Source organism: Odontomachus brunneus, unplaced genomic scaffold (genome assembly GCF_010583005.1).
Source record: "Odontomachus brunneus isolate Ranch 3 - 2012 unplaced genomic scaffold, Obru_v1 Obru_scaffold_125, whole genome shotgun sequence".
NCBI classification, from domain to species: Eukaryota; Metazoa; Arthropoda; class Insecta; order Hymenoptera; family Formicidae; genus Odontomachus; species Odontomachus brunneus.
The window spans coordinates 994,005-1,008,409 of NW_022639575.1; the positions used below are offsets into that span (position 1 = coordinate 994,005).

General features: G+C 39.0%; 1 protein-coding gene and 1 long non-coding RNA gene across 9 annotated transcripts in view; one reads left to right on the top strand and one right to left on the bottom strand.

Moving 5' to 3' along the window:
- The first annotated feature begins 6,508 nt into the window (after nt 1-6,508).
- Nucleotides 6,509-14,405, top strand: part of LOC116849744 (cadherin-89D) — a 55,438-nt gene continuing 47,541 nt past the window's right edge. For all 8 annotated transcript variants that reach the window (XM_032827190.1, XM_032827188.1, XM_032827193.1 and 5 more), the window contains exon 1: nt 6,509-6,708. The gene's annotated coding sequence lies outside the window, so the exon portion shown is untranslated. The remainder of the gene's footprint in view (nt 6,709-14,405) is intronic.
- LOC116849746 overlaps nt 14,019-14,405 on the bottom strand; it is a 43,212-nt gene continuing 42,825 nt past the window's right edge. Inside the window, exon 4 of the long non-coding RNA XR_004379197.1 lies at nt 14,019-14,355. This is a non-coding gene — a long non-coding RNA (uncharacterized LOC116849746). The remainder of the gene's footprint in view (nt 14,356-14,405) is intronic.

Here is a 14,405-nt window from a genome sequence, read left to right on the forward strand (position 1 = left end):
TCTATATATAGTATTAGTTGATTATAAGTTGGTATTGGAGCGTGGTAGGAAATTTAGGATATATTTAGGCCGGTATTCAAAGTCAAATCTTATTTCAAGACCGTCTTAAGTAATCTTATTTCAAGACTGTCTTAAGGTGCGAATACAGTTCTGTGATTGGTTTATGACATTTTAAGACAGTACTTAAGATAATCTTAAATATAAGATCGGACTATAAATACCGGCCTATGGCCGAGATTATTCTTCTCATACTCGATCGCAATTGGTCAATTTCTACGACTTACGACTTCTATTGTAGACCCCACTTTAAGGAGCCATTCACAATGGAAAATTGTACACTATAAGAGTAAAAAACTGACCAGTTATACTGGATTTTTACAAGAATAATCGATTGTGATTGGTCAATTTCTTTCTGCTGCGGCGTACGATTCTCCGTTGTAAATAGCTCTTAAATCAAAGTCGGGCCATAACTAAGGTTTTGTTAAAATCCTACAAGAGAGAGGAATATGTTTTCAGTCTCTCTCTCTTTTTGTCTATTTCTTCTTAATCCAACCTAACTTACTGTGATAGGAGTATTGTGATTGGATATTGTGTGAGATTTGACATGGTGAACCAATTAAAACTGGCTGTCTTATGGCCAGACTCTGGGTGCATCCAGTACTGCAATCATTCATTGAACTCTTAATGAGCTTTTGCATCCGATTTTTCTTTAGATCTAAAAGTATACATCAATCGGATACAAGAGCTCACTGAACGCTCAGTGAGCGGCCGCTCACTGTTGTAATATTGGATTATTCTCGGATTCAAGGGTCTCTTGTTACTATTATTGAATCAATGGGCGTGTTTAGCGGAAAAAGCGCGCAGCGAGCAATCAGCGATTATTAGTTCTTACTGTTAGATCCCTAAATTTAGATTACATTGACCAATTTAGATTACCAATTACATTGACGAATTACTCAACTATTGTGCAACTGTTGAGCTGCTGAATGCAACCATTAGTTGCGTTCAGCAGAGAAAGCTGCTTTGAAACTGTTGTAAAATTCGTGAATCTGATTGGAGTATACTCTTAATTTTGGTTAAATCCAAGAGCATGTATCAATCAGATTCACGAATTTTACACAGTTACAAAGCAGCTTTCTCTGCTGAACGCAGCCATTGTTTTTGTAGGGTAAAGGCCATCATACACAAAATTACATAGAGTCGCCATATTGATGATTGATGCTTAATATTTGATACTCATTGGTCCATACGATCTTATGCTATGCATATACGTCTATATAATTTTGTGTGTGATGGCCTTAATGGCAACCTAGCGCCACATAGCGATGTCAAGCTGAAACTTTACCAAAAGAGTTCGGTTAAGTTTGGTTCGTATCTCGGCTAAATATGATTCGAATCTTGACTATGTAACAATGCATTTATGCTGCAATTCTAAATAGACGAGTAAATCGTATAATTGTAAAGTCGTAGCTTACGAATCAATAATCTACTTATAAGTTTTTACGAGTCTTACGAGAACAAGTTACGAGCTTTACAATTTTGTCTAAAATTGCAGTATTAGTTTCAAAGCTTCCGTTACGAGTCGCTACTGATATTACCGAGAAATTAGGATCATGGTACAACTCCACAGTCGGTCAGTCGCTCTTTTTGTTTCTCAAATAATATGACTCAATAAATGGTTTGGTTTGCACTTTTCATTATAAAACATAGGCACAATTCAATAGGCTGTAACTATGGCAAAAATGACAACAAAATAGTTCAAGACGCATTTAAAATTTGAAATCTTTACTTTTTATAAATACATGTTAGATGTATAATTTTGCTATCGCATTTACTGAGAAAATGTATTAAATGAAAAATAGCAACCGTCCAATTCTCAACTTCATTTTTCAATTGAATCTTTACATCAAAGACTTGCTTAGATAAAAAATCTAATAAGTAATTTAAAGCAAGATTTAAAGAGGAAATTTTAAACTTTCTTTCCACTCTTTAATGAATGTCGTGCACGAATTATTTCGTTTTCTGAAAGTGATCAAAAGCCGAAGACCATTTTTGTTTCAAAGTTAAATAACTTCATAAATAGAAATCATGTTACAATTTGCAGGTACATAAATTGAAGAAGAAGGTTCATGTTTTTAAACTGTATGGTATTTACGTGTGATTTTTCATTCACGTGATATAATTTGACAAACTTTATTAAACGTTCTGAAATTTTATTTTTATTCAATTTTTATTCATATAATACTGGGAAGATTAAATAAACCTACTATCTGAAAAAAAATTTTTGAAAACTAGAAATTTCACGCTGTAAAGCACTTGAACTTCATTATCTTTATTTTTACGGAAGTTATGGTCCGTTGAATTTGATTTAGTTTTCATAGCAGAGAAATCGTGTAATACGATTCAACAGCAAGTCAGAGAATCATTTTATTATTGAATATTATTATTTGATAAGTCAAATGAATGTGCCTGGTGCACAACGTTAATAAAAATTTAGCAACGGTATCATGCTTCTCACAAGCTCAGTTGATGAGCAGCAAAACTTAAAATAATGTCAGAATACGTTGAAAGCATCAGTTCTTGTCTGATTGATGGATGCTCCTCTTTTGGTTGTTGTTCTACGGTTCATTTCGTTACAGTATAACCAAAAACTGTCGTCACTAACAACATCTTTTTTTGAAATTCCTCTCAGTCTTCGGGGAATAGCTTACTCAATTAATCCGACGAGATAAAATAGCGCGTGAAAAAAGCGCACCACGTGGCACCTGTTCCCTCGGTTGCTCGACTCGCGCGCGTTCTCCCCTTTCTTCAACCTCGTTTCCACGCAAAAGTCGCATTGTTATTCTGCACAGCGTAGTCGGTGAAGAGAACAGGCCGCGAGATTCCTAAGTCAATTCATTCTGTGCGTACCGCCCGCATTTTGTCTTGTCGCGACTGCGACCTTCGATAAATTACTCTTACCGGGTGAACGAAGAAAAACGATCCGGCTTATTGTTTCTTCATGTAAATTTCGTTAACTTCATGGCGTCTGAGCACATTAGGGCACGTTCAGACAATTAAAAGTTGAATTACTTCGCATCGCGATAGCAGGTTTTCGCCTTTTCATAAACGCAGATGTACATCGGCAGATACATATCGCTTTCGATAAATGTCGCGTTTTCATTGTAATCGTGATGTGACAAAAAATCTTGTAACAGTTAACAAATGCGTTTGAATGAGCACCTCAGTGTAATATTTAGTATAATAATTAGTATCAAATATAGTAGTAGTTACAACTATCTGATAATTAGTTAGAGAATGATTAGCAAGATAAAAATTCTTCATTTTATTGAACTAATTTAATTGGTCTGGTAAATAATATCAAACAATTTCGTAATAATTATTAAACACTATTACTAAAGTATTTGTGTTATTTCGTATATTTATCAGATAATACGGTAGATATTAGATAATATGGTTTTTTTACAAATTGTTTGGCGACATGTATCACATAAATTAGTAATAGTCTAAGGGCTACTTTTACCAAGCTCTGATTAAAGTAACCTTACAGAATTCCAACTAAAGCTGTTGTTGGAGAAAAAATGAAAAGAGTGAGGAGCTATAAATATGAATTAATAGTAAGTTAATAGTAAGCATAAAAGTATGTGTGCACGTCCTAACTAAATTTTGTATCATATTAGGACTTTAAGACGTGCACTTTCATGTTTAGTTGTAGCATTAACAACATCAATTCACACTTACACTTCTCTTACACACAACTCTTCACTTTCCATTTTTTTTTCTCCAACAGCAGCTTCAGTTGGAATACTGCAAAGTTACTAAAACGATTAGTTTAACCGGAGCTTGGTAAAGGTAACTTTTAGCAACAGATATCAAGTCTTGGCAATAGATAGCACAAGCCTTGCTAAGATGATACACTTACCAAATTATTTTACCATATTTATATTATATTTATTTTATTATATTTACTTACACACATGTTTGGTTGAAACTGTTTCACCGAAGCATATCTGATAACTGTTACCCTGGCTCGATGGGTTATTACCGAATCTTTTTTTCGGTATGACGTGGACATTAATCGGGAGATGTGAAGTCTCGCGTGTCGGTTCAAGCGATACTTCAGAGATAACGGGATATATGGATATCCTGAACATTGCTTCTTCGCGGACGTAGTGTCCCGATCGCGACGGCGAAGCATATCGGGACGAAGTGTATTCATTAGGCTGATTCGCTTTGCATGCGAATTTCGCCATTGGCTCCGGGAGAATTTTCGTCTTACCGTGTAATACGCTTTTTTATCTGTCTATCTCGATTGCCGGGCGTGTGGTTACGCGTTTCGCATGGAAATGCGCGGCGAGTGAGCGTTGCAAGGACGGCGTCTTTCGTAGGTGCGGACCCGTTTTGCGAGCCGTTCGAGATACACTACATGCATTTGTATTGCGAGAACGAAATGCGTCTGTTAGATTTTTGTAGCGCAACCACCGCTACCAGGACTGCTAAGCCACACTTTTCGTTCTCCTTCCTCTCTCTCTCTCTCTCTCTCTCTCTCTCTCTCTCTCTCTCTCTCTCTCTCTCTTTCTTTCTCTGCTGCGTCTCAAAAAAAGGGAAAAGGGCATCGGTCATTCAGACGTGTTCCTTTCGCTTTCGCACCGACTGATAAGAGGCGTTCGCCAATTCGCCTCGTGTTTCTTGATGCGAATCGACTTCGTCTCTCACTGAATATCGAGATGGAAAACGATAATACATGGTAATGACGCAATTATTACGCGTCCAATTCACCGAGAAACATTTAACGCATACTAAAATAAAGATTTGACCATTAAGCCTGGATAACAGTTGTCAGATGCTTTAATGAAGTAGCGCTTCAACTAAACGTACAGATGTGAATATAATAAAATAATTTAGTAAATATTAATAAACAATCTTAGAAAGACTTGGTTACAATTTACGTGGTATGTATCAGCAAACAATTTGTTAAATAAAACCATATTGTTTAGTAATAATTTCCATATTATATAAGTATACGAATGAGAAAAACCAAAAATAATCTGTTAATAGTCGAACTATTTTTCAATTATTATCAAATTATTTGATATTATTTATCAAATCATTTAATACTGGTTTAACTAAATAAAGAATTTGATTTCGTAATTATTTCGTAATTATTACCAGACGATTGTAATTGTTATTATACTCGATACTAATTACCAAATATTATTACACTAAAACGCTCAACCAACTGTAATTGTTAACTATTGTATGACTTCCTTTTTCAGTGTAGAAAATTCGAGTTTTAAGTAACTGATTTTAATTTTTATATAATCTTGAAATGCTTCTTATTCGAGACGATTGCCATCATGGAATTTTCCGAATATCTTTTCTATCTAGAGAATTATTAGAGAATTATATTAATTAAAATTTGATCAATAATTAATTTCATCAATCGTCATTTATAATATGTAGTCACAAATAATTTAATCGATTGATGAAATCAATCATTATTCAATATAATCAATCACATCAAAGTTTGATTAATAATTAATTTCATCAATCGATTAAATTATTCACGGTTATACAAATATGATGTTTGACCAATTTTGATTATTGATTCGATTACTTCAGTCAAAAATAATTTCAATGACCATCAATTCCGCTTCAAAAAGAATGTAACAGAAGACAAACTACGAATCCTTCGCGTCGATAACACTGTGCGTACCAAATGCCATACAAATAATTTTTTTTTTAAGACTACCGGGAAGAAGATGAAAAGTAAGCATCTTCAAGGGTTAATCGACACGCGTTGTTGTACCTCGTAACATAACATACTGCGTACCGTTAACTCTCGTCCGACGGTACGCATCGTTCACGCCGCGAACGTCACTTCATCTTATCACCGAGCTGTTAGATGAAGCAACGATGATTTGCCGTTCGTAACGACTCATACATTACGTATACCTCTTAGATTTTCGTTGGACATTTGAGACTTCCGCGATACATGGAATATTTGTCGCAAAACAAAGAGGAGAACTTTATTCGTGAATTCCACCTTCAGCTCCAACGCGAGGACGTTTCTGCCTGGACGTCTCCAGAGGGTCTTATCTACCTTGATATCTCGATATTTTACCGTTTAATTGTTTATTGCCTTAATCAAATAGTTGCTTCATCCTACTGGATGGACTTGATAATGATCAGAGATGTGAATGACGATGTGTGATTCGAATTCGTGATTTTTTACACGTTTGAAAGTGTAAGCGTCTTCGTTAACGACAAATTTAATACTCAAGAGCAGCGGTGTATCGGCATCCAGTCACGACAGGTTGAACGAACGATGGCAAAACAATCGGACAGAGAGGAGTTGGGACAAGAGGAGGAAGACGAGGAAGAGAAGCGAGCTGAGCGATCGCGCGGAACCCGGAAGGAACAGATCCTCTCTCATCTGCCGCTAGCAAGATCTACGCTAGCCAGGTGAGCACAGGTAAAGTATAGCCGGGCCAGTGCACAGTCAGCCGTCGGCTCGGCAAGAAGCGCGTGCAGAAGCGACAGGCCGACGAAGGTACAGCGCCGAGAGAGTGCGTTCAACTCGCGTGAATCGTGAGTCGCGCGACGCGAAGCCACGCGATTCCATGTTCCCGAGCCTCCGCGAGAAGGTGAGAAGAGGCCGAAGACATGCCAAGGATATCGAGCCCTATTGGTGGACACGCATTACTGGTACGTTAATCCGTCGATCCGTTGATCGTGACTTGGGATATCTGGATATTCGCGAAGTAGGACATCCATAGACCAGATTCTATTCGTAGCTGAAATTACTTCAAACAAATTTCTCTGGTTCACATTTCAATCAAATCATCGTTGCTTCATCTAACATTTCGTCAGCAATTTCGTTAATCCAATCAGACTCTCTTTGCATCTTGTGCGTAGAATTACGAATGGGGATAATCAGATGAAATTCAAAGGTCCACATGAAAAGAATATTTAGTTGAATTAACCAAATTTGGTTGGGGGCTGATGAAATATGAATGAACTGAAAATTCTGGGTGAAATTACCAGAGCTCTGTTCAGGTTAACAAGATTTCTAGTTAATTTGGACAGAATTCTGGTAACTTCGAACGAAATTTTCTGGTTGAAGTTCACATTTTATCAGAAATTTGGTTAATCCAATCAAAGTTTTCTTTCCGTACAAGAGAGCTCAAATCTCGTCCTTTTGTTTCGGGATTCTGAACTCTCTTTGCATCTTGCACGTCGTCGCAGAATTACGAATGGAATTTAATCATTTATTCATTTATATATTTTATCATTTATTTTGATTATAAAATTCTATTCCAAATATAAGAATCTATTCTAATTATAAAAGATGACAAATCAAATATATTCGTGATCGTCTTCCTGTTCTTCATCTTTTACAAGTGTGCGAAGCACGAAAACATATTCAAGTTTGAAAATTCAAATGTAAGATTAGATGATAAACAGAATCGAGACAAGTCTTGAGTATCCGCGACTTTAGATAATTGCTTCTTTTGGTTTCGATTCTCTTTTCCGAGCCGAAGATCTCGACTCTCAATTGAACTCAATCGAACCGAATGGAGAAAGAAATAATACCACCCACGCCCTCTTACTCGAAGCACGTTCGAGCGAGGAAGGTTGTGGCGGCCATAAATCGACTGATCGAGCGACACGTCTTCGACAGTCCACCTTGGAGGAAGGAAGTCGTCCACGCGACGCGCCATATGCGCGTGCAATTCCTCAGCACGTGTCTGCCGTTTGACAGTCACATTCAGACTCGCGCTCGTCGAAAGTCTGACTTACACGATATCACGTAACAAGTACACTTGCGAAATACATTCTGCAAAACTTACAACGAGAGGAGGATCCTCGTGTACGTATGTCTGAAGTTGCGTCGAGACACAACCGCGTCCGCCGATACACACAGAACAAAATTTCGAAATTTTTTCCATTAAATTCCCACATGTTTAAAAAATCGTTTAATACATAATTTATGCTAATTATATATATTCAGATTCAACATGTGACCACACTGAATATTCTCTGTAAGAATTAAAATGTCTAAAAGGATCTCGCAACAAAGACATTTTGAATCATACACTCAGAAAAGACATGATGATGGCAATTATATAGGAGACAATTATATGGTCTAATAACTAAAGCTTGCAACAACTACAACATATTTTATTAAACTGTATACATTACAATTCTGCATACAAAAATCGCATAGTTGTGACGTATATAATTTTCATTAACATGTTTTTCTTTGATATGGAAGAGATGCGAAACTGAACGCATGTTTGTACGAATTGTCTTCTCTCTCTCTGTCTTTCTCTTTTTTCTCTCTTTCTCTTTCTCTGGAGGTCCTTGATCTATTTCTAAAAAAAAATTCCCACGCACCGCGCGACACCTCGCACTTCCGTGAACACGCGGAATGCCCGAAAGCAGGTTACGGGGTTAGCGGTCGGCGATGAGCGAAGCAGCGAGAAAATAGCGAGAGAAAAGGAAGAAAAAAGCGACAAGAGAATAGCAAAAGAGAAGAAAAAAAGAGGAAAAACGAGAAGAGGGGAGAGAAGGCAGAATAAGATCAGATTGTTATTCCGCGGGCGATCGAGCGTAGAAGCGCTGCTTGAATTCCAACTCGACTGGTCGTTCCGTTTACAAACAGCCGCAAGGTGGAACGGATCGAAAAGCGCGGGTCGCGCCGAGTGCTCTCGTTTCCGCGAGACTTTTCGCGAGGATGCGACGGGGGGTCAAGGTTCGCCGCTGTCAAAATAGAAGGGCCGTGCCTGGCGTGCACGGAAGGCGCAGTAAGCCCGGCACGATCGGGACGGTCTCTCTCTTTCTCTCTCTCTCTCTCTCTCTCTCTCTCTTTCTCTCTCGATCGTCCGCGATCCACTGTACCACGGATTACGGGAATGAAATTGGTTCGAGCTACCGTTCGCGGTCACTCGAGCATCACGCGAAAACGCGACAGTGACGAGCGTCAGCGATAACGAATCGCCGCGATTTCATACGGGCGCGCCCGCTTGGAAATCGAGACTGTTTGCGCGAGGCATGAAGGATGGCTCGTCTGAGTACGCGCCGATCTCGACGATATCAACGCGCCGATATAACCGGTAGAAAGTGTGCCACTCACTTGCGCGATATGCTGTATATTTTACCATTAATCGAGACACTTGAAGATTCCTCGCTGATATTTGAATCCGAATTCATCGCGGAGAAAATCTGACGTTGTTATCGCGCCGAATGCTAAGCGACAGCGAGGACGTCTCGCAATTCAATTAGGGATCTTGGGATGTGGTTAGTTCTGGCTCTTATCTATTGAATCATGCATTAGAAAGATTTTTGCCGAAGCCTGCTGGAATCCATTTTCCCGTCAATTACTTTCGTGATGCCAATATGTTAAAATCACTGTACTGCCCTTCGGTTTATTTGGCGTGTGGCAGTGTTATTTTGTCACCGTATCAAGGAGAGATCAGTAGATCTTAATGAAACAAATTCAGCATCACTTTATCCGTAGGTTCCCGAGTCGAAATTTTGATTCTACTTTCAGCTTTACTATTTTATTCAACATCTATCTTGAAATTTTGAAACTTATATCAACCTCTTGTGATTTCATTTAATCTACTCGAAATTTTGATCTTACTTTCAGCTTTATTATTACATTCAACAACTATTTTAATATTCCAAAACCTAAAAGTTGAAAGTAGGATTACCACCTCTATTTTGCGTTATACTATTTATGTAGATTAATTTCTGCCAATATTTCCAATTGAAGTTAGCAAAAAAATTATTATAACTTTTCACATCATTAAATTGTTGAAAATTATAAAATTCTGCATTCTGCAATTTTCTAAAACGTAAAGATAGAAGCTGTAACTGGAAATTTGCGTTATTTAGATCCCCTATAGAACATTTCTATACTAGTCTAAATTTAGAATTGATACAGAAACACTTCGAGGCTTTGTTAGAATTGAATCACCTTCAAATATATAATTATTAACTTCTCTTGCAAATGCGACCAAACAAGTGCAATAATTTCATTATATTTTTAAGAGAAAATTCTTTTCTCTCCGTTTATTAATGACAATAATTAAAAAGTAATAAATTCGTCGGAGGATAAATCGCCAAATTGTCACCCAGTCGCGTGTCTCGCTCGCGGAAGTACGCCTCGCTGGAGAGTCGGGGACGGCGTCGACCTTTGTCCGGAGTCTTGCACGTCATAACATTATGCCTCCTCGCGAAAGGACTTGTTGTTATACGGGTTAAACGGTGCTACCGGCGCAAGCAGTACAATTACCGAGCCACTCGCGGCTAGCCTTGCCGAGACGTCGCAATACAGGCCAACGCGATTACTTGATATCCGCTTGAAAGACCGGAATCCAGCACGGTTATCAGGACGCGCATCGCGCTAATGTGCGTTACGAAAATCTCAAGCGGCCTCTGTCGCAAGCGCCGCGCCATCCGGCAGAGAGATATTAACTGCGGTATATTAAATTTAATTTTAATACACGAAGAGAGAGAGAGATACCCGCGGAGAGGCTGACGCGTATTACGCAAAGTATCGCAACGCTGAGACGCGAAGCGGCTCCGGATAAATCGCGCTCGACGGCGTCATTATCGCCGCGAGTTCGCCTCTAGTGACGTCGAAAGTGGCGAGACGCGTTCGCTCAGACGTTAGAAAGCTGAGGATCGTTGTCAATGAGGCTAATCTTTGGCCAGTCCCAAAGTCGCGTCTTTTACATATTCTCGCTTTCGAAAGCAGGTGTACCCAGCTGAAAAAAGTCAAAAGGAACTTACTTTCTTAAAGTTAATCAGTGAATAGTCATTGATATCAGTTATAAGTATAGCACTGAGCACTTTCAGTGCAACACTTATAACTGCAAATCAGTGTATATTCACTGTTTTCAGTCATGTTTCACTGATTCATTTTAAGAGAGTAAAAAAACTACCCGGAAATTAATTGACAAGCAAGTTTTTATTATGCTCATATAATGAAGTATAGGAATAGTGAAGCTGAAAGTAGATCAAAATTTACGTTATTAACGGGTAGGTTAAATGAAATCAAAAGAAGTTGACGTAAGTTCCAGAATATCAAGATAGATATTGAACAGAAGGCTGAAAGTAGGATTAAAATTTCGACTCGGGAATCTACGGATAAAAAGATGCTGAACTCGTTTCATCAGGATGCACTAATTCCTCTAATACGATCAAAAAACTGCCACACGCTAGATCAGGGCAAACCGATGAGCAGTACAGTGATCTTAACATGCTGGCATTAAAATAATTGCATTAGTTTGCGCTAGCCGGAAGTTCAGCTTATAGTAGGAGCCGTTTACATCCCGAGTCGCTAATTGCTCGTAAACCCCTGACGCGTCTCGGTATTCCGAGATATCGATTCCACAGTAGTCAAGGAATGCGCGGTTAAAAGGACAGTCGGACACGTATCGATTTCGGTCACGCGTCGCGTATCATGCTAATGCATTGATACCTGCCAGTCGGTAATTGATATCCGCGAAAGATATTACATGAATAGCGGTATCGTGGACGACTCTGGAACAAACACACATTCGACGTTCGGAAAATTGCGGACGAATAGCGCTTCGGGATCGATCGCCGCCAATCGATACTTGTGATTCTCCACACTCTTAAAGTGAATCAGTGAAACATCATCAAACATTGAAAGCAGTAAATATACACTGATTTACAGCTATAAGTACAGCACTGCTCAGTGCTATACTTATAACTGATATCAGTGACTATTCACTGATTCATTTTAAGAGAGCAGCGGACAAACAATTTGGATTTCAAGATTCAAGAACAATTTGGGTCGAGATTTGGATTCAAGATCAAGTCGCTCCGATTTTTCGCTTCGTATCGGCGGCTGAACACTTTTAGGATTCAGTTCTGCGGCTATCCACGGATCTGATCGGATCCCAAGCTCGGACGTTTCTACTTCGAGCGTTTCGATCGCGCGATTCTCTCGAGCTTAGCGGTGCCCCCGATGGCAGCGCACACCTCAATCGAATTTTTCGTCGCGTTCGCTAATTGCATAATTCCATTGCGACCGACCGGTTCCGGACGCTGATGGGAAATTGTGGTAGCGGGCCGGTTCTACCTCTTGTTCTAGCTCTCCAGCCCGCGCGCATTAATCGCTGCCGTGGCATTCCGCGCGAAAGGGCACCTGCGAATTCGCACGCACATTCTTCGCGTCAGGTACCGTGCAATTCTCCAGGTGCCCGTAGGGACGGAAACACTTTTATGTAACCCAAGCATTTTTTTATTTATGGAGAAAGAGAGACGTAAGGTGGAGCCGATTTTACGCCATTAATTTTCATACTTCTCGCCGCATTCTGTTGGCGATTCTTGCATCAAGGGGAGGTCCTGGTTTAGACAGTTGATAAACAGGAAGCTTTCGCGAATTTTTTTCAAAGAAATAAGAGAGAAGAAAAGATATTAATGCAGAATTCTGGCCATGTGCTGTTTATATATATATCATCGTTTTAAATTAATAAATAATTTAAAAAATTCCGTCCAAGTGTGGTATAGCATCGCCGGTACATGCTTTTAACTAGCGGGCAACATTACAACTTGTTTAATAATCTGAAGCGAATGTGTGTGTGTGTGTGACAAGAAAATTTAAAAACTATATTAAATTTAATAAAGAATAACACTTTGGAACATTTTTTAAATGTTTCGTTAGATCTCGACTTTCTGTACATAACAAAGGCATAGCAAATTTAATATAGTTCTTCTTAATATTTTATCGCATTTGTTTCAGTTTATTATGTACGTTGTTCAGTTAGAGGCGCGAACGCGCTCAGCAGGGAAAAGCTAGGCTGAATTTCAAATGTTTCAAAAGTAACTTTATACTTGAAACAATGATAAATAAAACATGGTCGATATTTCCATCCACATTCCTTTGAAGAAAATTCACGGAGCCTTCCTACTTTTCGGCTATCTAAATCAGAGGACCAGCCGTTAAGAACCGCGAAACTGCCTTTGATGGAGGAAACGTCCTTCGGTAGGAAAGGGGTTAATCTATCGCGGATCCCATTCGCCGCACCGCGAGGGAACAGCGAGTCCGCTATCGCGGATTATATTAAACCCGTCTCGAGTGGCAAGGCGCGCGTCGCACGCGCGCTTCCTCGATCGCAATGTGAATCGTTTCGACGACACGACGATATATTCCCGTATTGTTCTCGCCCGGCGCGCAAGACGCGCCGAGCCTGCCTACCGAATCGAGCGCATCGCCGATGCTTTGTCCCGCTAAACCCGGCGAAATCCTTCGATTACAGGTCGGAACGAGATGATGATCCGCTCGAGCGTGTCTCTCTCTCTCTCTCTCCCTCCCCCTTTCTCTCTCTCTCTCTCTTTCTCTCGTCGCGGCGCGGAGAGTATTCGCCGGCGATGATCGCTCGAGCATAAACGCGCGCGACGGTCCAGCATCGCGCGGTCTACTGTCACGGTCCAGTGGTCTTTAGTAGTTTCTTATCCGAGCCACGCTCGCGTCTTCGATATGATAGGTTGTGCGGGATTCAGCGACGAACATTTTCCATTGCTACGCGTGCATTTGTACGCACACTGTAAAAACTGATGTGTTAAATTTGACACATTTCATGTGTCCCAAATCATCCACTCTCATTTATGTGTAAATTTAACACAAAACAAATGTGTTAAAAAGTAACACGTATAATATGGAAAAAAATTAACACAAGAATCTAACACTTGAATACCGTTAGGAATCACAGGTTGTGTTAAATTGACATATTTAATATGTCAGACATAGATTGTGTCAATTTAACATTTTCATTTCATCAAAAGCATAGATTAACTACTTCTCTCAAATGTTAAAGTAACGTTTTATTTTAGTTAATTTAACATTATACATATGTCAATTTAACACAAACTGTGATTCCTGACGGTATTCAAGTGTTAATTTTTTACATATTATGCGTGTTACTTTTTACCACATTTGTTTTGTGTTAAATTTATACATGAATGAGAGTGGATGATTTGGGACACATGAAATGTTAAATTTAACACATCAGTTTTTACAGTACAGTAAAAAACTGTTAAATTTATCATACCCTACATGCCTCCAGAATGCTTGTGTTAATTTATCACAAGGCTAATATGTTAGAAAATAACGCAAATATTACGTCAGGAGAACTGATATGAAAAAGATCAACACCAATACTACTCTGAAGCAAATTTTATGTAAAATTGACACATTTACAGTGCTAAATGTAACGCGACAAAAATGTTACAAGTGTGTTAAAAGTGTAAAAAATATTCTTTTTATCTTCTTCTTTTATTGCGTTGCTTATAAGATGTTGCCAATGATTTTACCTGAAATAAAATTTAAAAAATTTGTCATAGGTAGGATCGAAATTGGGAAC